This window comes from Hyperolius riggenbachi, chromosome 10 (assembly GCF_040937935.1).
Source record: "Hyperolius riggenbachi isolate aHypRig1 chromosome 10, aHypRig1.pri, whole genome shotgun sequence".
NCBI classification, from domain to species: domain Eukaryota; kingdom Metazoa; phylum Chordata; class Amphibia; order Anura; family Hyperoliidae; genus Hyperolius; species Hyperolius riggenbachi.
In genome coordinates, this window is record NC_090655.1 from 151,750,264 (window position 1) to 151,762,756 (window position 12,493).

The 12,493-nt window shown below is 42.6% G+C and overlaps 1 protein-coding gene across 1 annotated transcript in view; it reads right to left on the bottom strand.

Annotated features, from left to right (window-relative positions):
* Positions 1-12,266, bottom strand: part of CHAT (choline O-acetyltransferase) — a 146,628-nt gene extending 134,362 nt beyond the window's left edge. The window contains exon 1 of the mRNA XM_068258835.1: positions 12,126-12,266. The gene's annotated coding sequence lies outside the window, so the exon portion shown is untranslated. The remainder of the gene's footprint in view (positions 1-12,125) is intronic.
* Between the last annotated feature and the right edge of the window lie 227 nt (positions 12,267-12,493).

The following is a 12,493-nucleotide window of genomic DNA, read 5'->3' on the forward strand; positions in this document are numbered from 1 at the left end:
GAATAGTGACAGCAAAGGAAGATGGAACATAGGACGAAGGGTATCAGAAACAGTGTAATGAGACAGGTGAAGAGTCATCCGTTTTTAGTAATAATGAAATAATGGGACAAGAGTTGGCAGAAATCTGTTTCAATGCAATGAGATAGGAGAGTAGGTTGAAGCAAGGCCTTAAATTCACTCTGTTTGGGCTATAGTGTGCTGGTCGATTGTCTTAAACATTGGTGGATAGCTGTTATACAGTATAACCAACAGTGATGAGCAAAAATGCCAATATTCTTTTCGACTTATTTTTGCGAAAAAATAATGCAATTTTTGCCTCTACAAGTGTAAATTCGCTTGAATATCTTAGCTTTTTTTTTCCGCCTAATATTTGCCGGCTTGTGGTTAATAGCAAAGCCCCCTTACCACCTAGAATCACCAAATTCACAGGGTATGTTAAAGAGAAAAGTGGATACAAGAGAAAAAAAATTCAAAAAGACTTTATAGTTTTGGAGAAAATTGATTTTAAAGTTACAATTAGAAAAAAATATACATTTAAATGCGGTAAATGACAGATAATGTAGCAACCTACTGGTAGTGTAAATTTACATATATCAAAAGAAAGAGCAATGAATTTCATGACGGGGTTTCCGAGGGGGTACATACGCAGTGTGTAAAGACCCCCTGGAAACCCAGTAGAAGTTATGAACTTCTTTTGTTCATAGTGTGAGAAATTAAAAAAAAAATACACAAGGGGTCCCCCCTCCCAAGCCTCTTTAACCCCTTTTCCCCCATGCAGTCTGTGATAGCCAGAATGCGGAGCATGGGGCTTCGCACCCTGGCACACTTTAGGCCCCTCAGTGCCAATTGGGCATTGTTTAAATGCCACGGGCTACCTGAGCATTGTTTCTGACCATGTCCATCCCTTCATGACCACCATGTACCCATCCTCTGATGGCTGCTTCCATCAGGATAATGCACCATGTCATAAAGCTCGAATAATTTCAAATTGGTTTCTTGAACATGACAATGAGTTCACTGTACTAAAATGGCCCCCACAGTCACCAGATCTCAACCCAATAGGGCATCTTTGGGATGTGATGGAATGGGAGCTTCGAGCCCAGGATGTGCATCCCACAAATCTCCATCAACTGAAAGATGTTATCCTGTCAATATGGGCCAACATTTTCTAAAGAATGCTTTCAGCACCTTGTTGAATCAATGCCACATAGAATTAAGGCAGTTCTTAAGGCGAAAGGGGGTCAAACACCATATTGGTATGGTGTTCCTAATAATCCTTTAGGTGAGTGTATTTTTTAAAACATTTTTTTTTGTGTTCATAGTTATTGCAGGATAGGGAGGCCGCAATAGCAGCATAGGGGGCGCTATTCTGGCTGGGAACGCGAAGAATCACTCGCGTTCCCAGCCTGTCGGCCGGTGACGGCGAAACCGGAAGTCGCCGCTGGCCGGTCCAGGGACATCTGATGGAGTCAGCGTGCGAACCGATCAGCTTTAGGGGGCTGAGGGAAGCCCCAGGTGAGTTAAACTCATTTTTTCTTCCTGACTTTAGGTTCACTTTAACTGCTTGTCCTCATGCAGGCTGGGATATCCAGAATGCGGAGTGTGGGGCTTCGCACCCTGAGCTATACCAGCCCACATGGTCCATGGTATGGTATGGCAAAGCCTCCCCCTCTCCCTGGAGCCCTTGTCCAATTCATGGAAAACTGGTTCTTCCCCACCTTCGGAGTCCCAAGAGAAGGTGGGGACGATCATGCCCTGGGGAGGTTCATAGTAGCATCTGGGAGTTCTCTTTAAGAGGGGACCCTAGATGCCTGCCCCTCCCCAGAAGAAATATGTATAGGGGTACATAGTACCCCTTATCCATTTCCACAAAGGGTTAAATGAAATAAAAACACAACCATGAAAAAAGTATTTTAATATTCTTAATTAACCAGAAATATTTGCCGTTACCTTTAAAAAAATGTTTCCACGTCAATATCCTCGGAAATGTCCCACTTCAATATCCTCTAATGTTGCAATCTTGGTTGAATATCTCCACGCACCAGCCGCAACACACCGCCGCACCCCACGCAGCTCTAGCTATACTTAATATAGCTAGAGCTCTGTCCGTCCCTCCTGCATGGCTTTTTGCTCGCCTCCCGCCCACTGCACCTATCGTGCCCAACCACGCAGGCACCCTGGAGCACCCATAGTACCCTGATAACAGAGTGCTATGGGTGCTCCAGGGTGCCAGTGTGGGTGAGGGCAATAATTGCAGTGCACGGGGAGAAGAGCCGGAGCCACGGAGGACAGAGCTCTAGCTACTAAGCTACTAAGTGTAGCTACAGTTGAAGCATCTTTAAATTTGGCTCCAAGGCTCCCCATTGGTCTATTAACAGACCATTGGTCTGTTAATAGACCAATGGGGAGCTTTGGAGCCAAATTCATTAGCTATACTTAGTATAGCTAGAGCTGTGCAGGGAGCGACGGTGTGTGGCGGCGGGTGCACAGAGATCTTCAATCAAGATTGAGGATATTGGCGTGGGAACATTTTTTTTAAAGGTAGAGCTAAGTATTTATGGTTAATTAAGAATGATAAAGGACTTTTCTCATTGTCATGTTTTTATTTCATTTAACCCTTTGTGGAAATGAGTAAGGGGTATTTTGTACCTCTGTACTCATTTCTCCTGGGGAGGAGGCTGGTATCTGGGAGTCCCCTTCTTAAATGGGACTCCTAGATGCCACCATAACCCCTCCCCCCCGGGCATCATCGCCCCTACCTCCTCTTGGGGCACTGGAGGTTGGGAAGAGCACCTTCTCCATGGATTGAACAAGGGCTCTGGGGAGAGGGGGAGGCTTGTCCGTCCCTCTCCTCCAGAGACCCGCTATTCCATAGACTATGCGGGCTGGTATATTATATGGCTCAGGGTGCGAAGCCCCATGCGGCCCGGTGCTCCGCATCCTGGCTATCCCAGCCTGCATGGGGACAAGGGGTTAAAGAGGCTTGGGAGGTGAATCCCATGTCATTTTTTTTTTAATTTCGCACACTCTGAACAAATTTTTTTTTAGAAAAATAGGTAAAGTTGCCAGGGATCCTTATACACCCTTTTGCGGCTGTATAGTGATCCCTGGCCAAAGCTTGTCACTTCAATGGACTTTCCAGATGCAGTGCATAAGGACCCCCTAGACACCCCATCATAAAATTCATTGACCTTTCTTTTGATATATGTAAATTTACACTACCGTTAGGTTGCTACATTATCTGTCATTTACCGCATTTCAATGTATACTTTTTTCCTATCGTAATTTAAAATCGATTTTCTCCAAACTATAAGGTCTTTTTGAATTTTTTTTCCTCTTGTACTCACTTTTCTCTTTAATATACCCTGCAAATTTGGTGATTCTAACTGGTAAGGGGGCTTTGCTCTTAACCACGAAAGTCAGTAAACATTAGCGAAAATGCAAAAATGTTATTGTATCATGAAATATCTCGAAAGCGAAAACGCAAAAATGTAAGCGTATTTTCAGGAAAAAATCTCAAACTAAAATGCCTTCGGCGAAAATTCGCAAGCAACACTAACCAGTGCTGACACTTGGCTATTAAACAACTGCAATTTGGCTACTGAGTAGCTAAGTATGTAGGAGGTTAACTTGGGTGCCAGTGATCTCTGATCTGAACTAGAAAGTGGTTAGCTTTAGCGTGGTGGTGGTGGGGGTGTTAGTATTAGGCAGCTGGAAAGCAAATAGTATACTGGTATCAGGGGAAAACCCAGGATTTTCAAGGGCGGGATTCTTGAATTCTGAAAGGTCTCCCTCAGCCACGCACAATACAGTATAATAATAATTCCTGTCATACTGACCGACAATGGGATAGATCAAGAGCAGTTTGGAAACAGATACTAATGAGGATAGCCGACATTGGTAATGAAGGGGAAAGTGAAGCATTCACCAGCTGGAGCACAGGACTGTGCTCATACCTGACTCTTAAGTTCCTTAGAGCTGCTCTATGCTCTGTACACATGCTACTGCTCCATGCTCAGTACACACACTGCTGCTCCATGCTCTCTCTGTACACACGCTGCTGCTACATCCAAAGTCAACTGTAGCAGGGAAAGAAAGGGAGCAGTGCTGTGAGCTGCAGGATGCCTGCAGATATTCTGGTGTCTAAACTTGCACCGGCCCTGGTCTGAGGGGGGATTCTGGGCAGCTGTAATTCCCCCCCCCCCCCCCCTCTGCATTTACCTATGGGTATCATCCGGCACCCAAGTTAATGAGCACCTTTAAAATGTGTATGTGTCTCAATTGGGTTCAGCCCAGTTCAAGCAACAATGTTAAATGCCAGCGCAATATGATGCCAGCACCTTTAAAGTAAGTATGTGTAAATAAGTTGGGTGCAACCAAAGGAACAATGTTAAAGTCCAGCCGCTATATATAATGCCAGCTGTAATGTTAGGGTTTTCTGATATCAGGTAGAGCGAGTAGGTGGTTGGCCATAAATGACCAAGTACCAACCTCAAAACATTACAGTTGGTAAAGAAGGCATTGGAAGGCATTGGAAGATGACTAGCAACAATAATTAATGGCTATGAGTATTAGTTGCCTTAAAGAGAAACTCCGACCAAGAATTGAACTTTATCCCAATCAGTAGCTGATACCCACTTTTACATGAAAAATATAATGATTTTCACAAACAGACCATCAGGGGGCGCTGTATGACTGATTTTGTGCTGAAACCCCTCCCACAAGAGGCTCTGGTACCGTAAGGTACTCTGGGCAAACTGCCACAATGTAACAATGACACACACAGGAAATGGCTGTTTATAGCTGTCTGTTAAAGCCAGAACAGCTACATAATCTGCCCACAGTAACAATGTCACCATGTAATACATGTCAGAATGTGAATCTGGGAGAGGAAAGATTTTACAATGAGCAAACTCTGACTAAATCATGTATACATAATTATTGTAAAAATTAAGCACCTTTTTATATTAAATTATTTTCACTGGAGTTCCTCTTTAAGAGGGTAAGTGTTAGTGAATAGGGTAGGGTGGGTAATAATTAACAAGGTTATAGAGTTAGGTGTCAGAAAGGATTGTAGGCTGGGAAAGGGGAAGGTGCATTTAGGCATATTAGGAAGGAGTTTATGTTGGGGGGAGGCTAGGGTAGTTCATTAAGAAGGATTTGATGTTAGACAGGGATGTTAGGGCTCAGTATTAAAAAGGAAAAATAGAATGATAGCTGAGCGACAGAGGGTTGTGCTGAAAACCCTTCTGAATGCAGATTGTAAAAGCTCAATAATCATATTTTTTTGTTATTCTAAGCTGGCCTTAGCTCATGCTCGAATGATCTAGTAAAGGTGAAGCATTAAGTGGTTTAGGTCAGGAATGCAGCAGTGAAGGTGATTGTAAATAATGTGCAATGGGAACGTGTGCTGTGGGGATCAGAAATGATAGATCAAGACGGACCTGGAAACAGAGGTGATCAGCATTGGTGCAGTGGAGGCAAAACAGAAGGCAGCAAGGGATCTATGGTAGTAGAGCATGATTGGGAGCAGGGCCAGATTCACATGTTGGGAGCCTCTAGGCACAGAAATTCTGACACCCTTAACTGCGCCCTCTGCCACTGCCACACCCACAAACCTTCTGTCCTGTCCCAACGTGAATGAGGGTTAGCCCGCCAAGCTGCACCATAAGTGTGCTGGCTGCCCCCGTTTTTCAACCGCACATCCAGACCTCTATACTCCCTCACTCCCTCATTGGTGATCAGCCCAGCTCAGTTCATGTAGCATAGAGAGCTTGATGGGACTCTATGTACTTTGGGGACTGTGCGGCTCCAGGATGGTGAGCATGGGTGCACAACCTATGGCAGTCATCTCTCAGCACACCCGTGCCTAGAGCTAAATCCAGCCCTGATGGGAAGTGCAAGGTAAAGGAGATCAGGGACTTTGGAGTGAAATAAAACATACAGCACTGGTGATGTAGGATGAAATAGCAGGCAATGGGGATCAGCAATTGCAGAATAGAATGGAAAATAAGAATCATTACTGGTAGAATAAAAAGATCATGAAGCAGTACAGTTAAGCACAATGCAGCAAGATGGTAGAAGAGAAATGAGTAAAAATGATGTCATATTGAGTAGGAGGAGATCCTGGATATATAATCTTTAAACCTTTAAAATATACTGCCAGGTAGCCATCAAAACAGGGCGTAGATTTCAATCAGTAAGGTCCATAAGTAGTTAAACTGTACCTGAGATAGGGCCTTAAAAAGAAACCATACATGGGGCTTCCTCCAGCCCCCTCTGGCCTGATCGCTCCCTCATCATCCTCAGTTGCCTCCTGGTTCATCCGCAACTGGCCCTGGTAAGCAGAGGCGTAACTGTAAGGGTGCACATAGGGCACCTGCCATAGTCGCCCCTTTCCCTCACTTGGGGGTGTGCATCCCCAAGCAAATTAATCACCCATGACTACTATTACTCTGGCTGCCTAGTGCCCGCAGCAGGAGAGGGACTGTGTGTTTGTGTCCTTGCGGCTGTACCCACTCACTGCATTCCATAATGCTCCTCCTCCCCAGCCACGCTGCCAGCAGTGATGGGCTCAAATTCGGATTCGGGTGATCTGGATAGCTGCTATCCGGATTTCACCCAGTAATGCTGTGCGGGCTGGGTGGGGGGGTCAATCTTACTTGTTGGACGTCTTCTTCGGTCCGTCCCTCGACGCCTCCCACGATGCGGTCCACGCGTGTCACGTGATTACAAACACTTCCTCCTTCAACCCGAAAGGAGGAAGTGTTTGTAATCACGTGACTGCCGCTTGGAGCGCATCGCGGGAGGTGCCGAGGTACAGACCGAAGAAGACGTCAGACCCCCCCCTCCCGCCCAGCCCGCACAGCATTACTGGGTGAAATCCAGATAGCATCATTGGCCACAGCAACATAAAGTGAAGACCCAGAGCAGTGGGAACCCCAACTACTAACCTTCTTTTCCTCCAACACAGGGGAATATTCTTCAGCTCAGGTGTTTTTGTGGCCATGCTTGTTATGGGTGTGAAGATACTGATGGCCTTACTTGTTTTATGACCCTTGTGAGATGGACCACAAGGCTATGAAGGGCACCAAGGGGAGCCAAAGAAAGGAGGGGGTGTGAACATTGGGGGGCCCCATAAAATGTATGCGGGGGGGTGGGGGGTGGCATGAACTGTAGTTACGCAACTGCAAGTAGTAGTATCATGCGATTGAGTATGTTGGGGGGGGGATCATTATGGACAAAGAAGAAAGACGACTTTAGGTATCTTGAGGTCCCTGATGTATTGCAGCAGAATGCAGTTGTATTAAATCAGCCACATACCTATACTGATTGAATATCAATCTGGTCACATTATCACAGTTCCCCTGTTTTTCATTGCCCCTGAATCTCCTTCAGAATGGACAATAAAGTGAAAGAGACGCCCTGATTTAGATAAAAGCTTTTAAAACCAGTTTAAAACTGAAATAGTATAATGAGGTATCTTACCTCAGTGACAAAATCTCTGTAAACTTACAAAACGTTTTTAATTACGCACAGGCATCGCGTTTCACGGGTCTGAACCAGCTTCCTCAGGCCAATACAGTGCCAAATGACAGAAATCATATAGCATAGGGAGACTCCTTCAGAATGGAAATGGGTAAGGTTTTCAAGCGGCTACATATTGTTAGTCAAAATAACTTGTGTGAGAACTCTGGCTCATAATGATCCACCCACTGCTCACTAGGTTGTCAGCCATGTATGCATAGCCAATACGCCCCATCAGAGTTGAAATGGGGTAAGGCTTTCGGGCAGCTGCATACTGTCAGTCACAATACTGGACTGCTCACTAGATACTTAGCAACTCAACAATGTAGCAAATCTGATGCCACTGTTTTAAATCTGGAGGTTGGGACTGGGGAAATACTGCTGAAATTGTTATTTAGAATTAAAGGAAAAGAAACCAATGAAAATGTAACAATTACTGAACATTTCATATTTAAAGGTTGATTACAGGCTGTACTAGAAGGTGCTTTTGGAGATGCTTGGAGATGCCTTAGTAATTCAGGCCTACTTCAGCATTTGAGCTACTGACTTTCACATATACGGTAAATTATTATGAATTAAAATTTCTAAATTAGCCAAATTCATATCTTGATTGTTTTAAGATTGTTATGAATAGTAAAAAAATGTAAATTAGTAATCTATTTTGCTGTAGGATGAATGTATGGATGGTGGTGCATTACATAGACTAATTAGTCATCTTTTATTGTTCTTGATGCTAAAAGGTAAAATGGTCGGTCATTATATGCTTCAACTTGCATGTTATCAATCATTACTCCATTATGCCTGTATGTGGCTTTATCAAACATTGCTGAAGTATATTGCTAGGTTGTTGTCTGGCTACATGCAAATAACTGCATTAGGTCGCTACAACTTGACCTTTTTTTTTTTCAATTTTTGTGTTTTTTTTCCCCTTCAAACCTCTTTCCATCGTGAAACCTTCATCTAATGTTGGAGCTTGATTTTGAGTTTTAGCTTCTGTAGTGAAAACAACTCATTTTCTTTGATAGGAGACTTTGAGACTGTCAGCCAAGCAATTTGATTTTAGAAAATATATTTGAATAATTTGGGAAACATGAGTCTCATGTAGAACTTCTCTGCCTCTCTTTGCTAAGTAATCTTGGCATTCACATATCTAGAATATTTATGGATATACAGATAGACAAATGCAAATGTATGATTCTGGTTTCTATTTCTTATGAAAAATCCCTATTAAATCAGCATCATTCTGATTGTTGTGTATGTTTTATTGTGTTTTGATCATGCACTCCACACCAAGAAACCATAAATTGTGCAGCACCGTCACAGCTAACAACAAAATAGAGATGAGTTTACTCGTTTTATATGATACCCTGCTTTATGATGCAAATAAATGTTGGGTATTCCAAAAGATAATCATAATAAAGTAAAACCAGGATGTAACTAGTGATTTACAGCAAATAAACTATATTTAGATACAATCAGCAGCAGGAAACATAGATATCACCAAGTGGAGAATAGACAAAGGAATTAATGAGTAATATATCTTCCCTCCACACTGAGGATGAATGGAATACATTTTCATGTTTATGACTGTAGGTGGAGAGATGAACATGCAAATGGTAGGAACTGGTTTGTGCAGCTGTGTAACAGGTATTTGTTGGTTTGCAGGGTCATTCAGTGAATTATTTCAGTTAATAATCTGTTTAGATGAGTTCTCTATCTGTTAGGCCCGGTTCACATTAGCGTTCCAGGTCCGGCTTCCCCGGACCCGGAACGCTCCGTACACAGCGGATGGTGAATGGATACATTGTTAATCAATGTATCCATTCACACTCGTGCGACCGTCCGGATCCGGATCTGATCCGGGAACGCAGCTCCAGGACGATCCGGATTTTTTCCAACAGGCTCTATTTTTCAGTCCGTCCCGGTGCGGCTGCGGACCCGGGCCGGATCCTGACCCGAACATGCGGCCATGCTGTGCAATGAGAAACGGATGTTTCTCATCACACTGGCAATAGGACCGGATGCTTCCAGCACCAGTCCTATGCCACTTGGGGGGCCCGGACTACACACCAGTATCCCCCATGCTTGCGGTGCCTTTCTGGCACTGCAATGTCTCTAGTTCCGGCTACTTTATTGTAGCCGGAACTGATACATTCCGGATCCGCAACTGGAGGCATCTTGTGGCCACCGCAGAGACCCGTATGGTCTCTTTGCGGCCCCCGGACACTTGCAGACTCGAACCGCAAGTGTGAATGGGGCCTTACTCTACAAATCACACTGGGATTGTTTTGCACAAATAAGGGCAAGTTGCCCTATAATCCCAACCAATGGCTTGACAATCACATGTGACATGTAACTAGTACCTCTGACACACTTTCTAGCATCATTTCAGCAGATGACCAGTACCTCAAGCCAATAAAACTTACCTAACTTATAATACTTGTCATCAACAATGTTTAACCAAACACCACGTATGTCTGAATGTGGCTTTCGAGCAATTGGAAAGTTTGTGCCTCTGAGCTAGAAGTATTATCAAAATTAAACTTTGGTATTTAGTCTGTAAATAGTTTGTGAGACCTGAAAATGTAACATACTAAAGATACCTAATTGATTAATGTACATATAACACAATTAATACATATTAGTAGGTTGATGTTTTGAACAGTCTCTTAAGTATTAATGTCCAGTGTCTGGATTTTGTTAGAATATCATTATACTGCATAATAACTTTTTTTTCAGATAAGAGTAGGGTATTTCCAACAATGTCTAAAGTTCTAACAAGACTTTCATTAGATGAATCATTTAAAGAGGAACTGTAGTGAAAATAATGTAATTCATATTTTTTTTTTACAATAATCATTTAAGAATTATTTAGTAAATGTTTGTGCATTATAAAATCTTTCCTTACCCCGATTTTCATCCTGAAATTTTGTCACAGGTGGTGTGACATCTTTAGGCCTGTCAGGTGATCTCTGCAGAATGTTTGTTTACTGATAGTCCCACAGCTAGTGCAAATAATACCTGGTCTCCCAAAATGCTCTGGGAGGAGAATTCCATATATTAAAGCAGCCTATGCTAAACAACACTGGGAGAGTTATATACCAATATGCAGCAGTATATAGGTTGTGTTTCTGATGCTGAAACCAGGAAAATTACCATGAAAGTGGGTATCCTGAATAATTTCCTGCCTTTTACGATACGTCACTATAGTGCCTCTTTACATAATTATCTTTTGAGAGAGTTGTTAAATATGTCCCTTTTACCACTAGATTTACAGCAATTCATTGTGGGACCCCCATAGACAATAATGTACCTAGATAAATGTTGATTTCTTCTGACCCTACTAGAAATGAGAGCGTTAATGGTCCTTTTTTAATATATTGTACACTAGGGGTTTATACACAATCTGTTGATACTTAAAACTATAGCAACTCTGACACTGAAGGGAAACATGTTTACAATGCTTATTTTTCTTATAAAATTAAATAAATGTCTTCATGCAGCTATAGTTGTATCTGGTACATCACTTACCTTATCAATGACAACCCAAGTTGCTCACTTTTGACCAAGCACATTTTAAAACATTCAGTAGGGCTTATTTGCAAAGCTCTAAAATAATGGATGAAAGGTGGAGACATTGCCCAGAACAAACAAATAACATCTGTTTAAATTAGTAAATGAAATTTAGTCAGGGCATCTGCTCCAATTGTCTTTGCAAATGTCTTTGCAAATCAACCTCACTTTACCTCATTACATTATACAGGGGTGCTCATTTGTAACTTGGGTAACCATATTACATCTTACACTTTAGGCAAGTCATTTAAGTGTCTAGAACACATTTATACATTTGTTTACGTTATAGTATAAGTTGAGATATTTCCTTAGAAGAAAGCAGCCTTCTGTAATATCTGCTGAAGGCTCTTTACCTCAGTTCTGTATTTCCTACAACACACTCTCTAAGACCATGAAGCTGGCAAACTGGAATGTATATTTAACTTTTTGTAAAGTAGATATTTACTTTGTGCCAAGGTGCATCCACTGTCCATTTTGCAAAGCAATGCAGTGCAGGAAGGGTTGCCAGATTAGGCTGCTGATGAGAGAGGCTGTCTTCATCAATAATTAAAATTAACCACAATAAACATCAGTTGGATGAGTGTAGTGCTCAAACAAACAAATCTTAGTGGCAAATAAAACTTACTGAAAACTCTGCTACAATGAAGACTTCTCTTGAAAAAAAAAAGATATTTAGCCGTCACTGTGAAAGACTTTCTGTTTTGTGTATTTGTTTAATTTGCTATTAACAGTGAGGCTTTTTCGCGGAATAATTCATTTAAACTAAAACGACCCATCTCATGAGCACTCAAGAAAACTCACATTGACACAGTGCTTAGTGCCTATGGAATGCTGAATGTATTGGAATTTCTCAGCCTTCCTTGTATCACTGGACAGCTCTTCCGCTGCGAACAGGTGCCAACTATGCACAGCATCACCATCACATTTAATTTAAAATACTATTAAGAAGGCATGACTCCCAGACTTTTAAAACTTTAAAAGCTTGCTTCTTTAAAACAGCTCAATGAATTAATGAAAGTGCTTACCTGCTTCACTCAATTGATCCGTCTCAGAAAGTATTCTCAGAAGCAGACAGTAAAGCTGCGTTCACCATCATTATTACAAGAGGTGGTGGGGCAGCAGCGCTGACGTCTGTGCCGCTGTCCATAATACCAGTCCTATCCAGGCTGCTGCGAGAACAGAGTCACTAGCCTGTAGTTGTACGTGATCTGGACAAAGGCACTAGTGTTCTGCCCCCAGCACCTCTTCCTGCCCACCTGAGGTCTTCTTGCTACATAACTCCTCCCTTTATATTCCTATTCGTGCACATTTAAATTGGTGGCGGTGACAGAACGAACCTGAACAGCCTGCCTTTAACAGCATGCGAAATTGGCGCCCTGTGGGATGAGCAGGA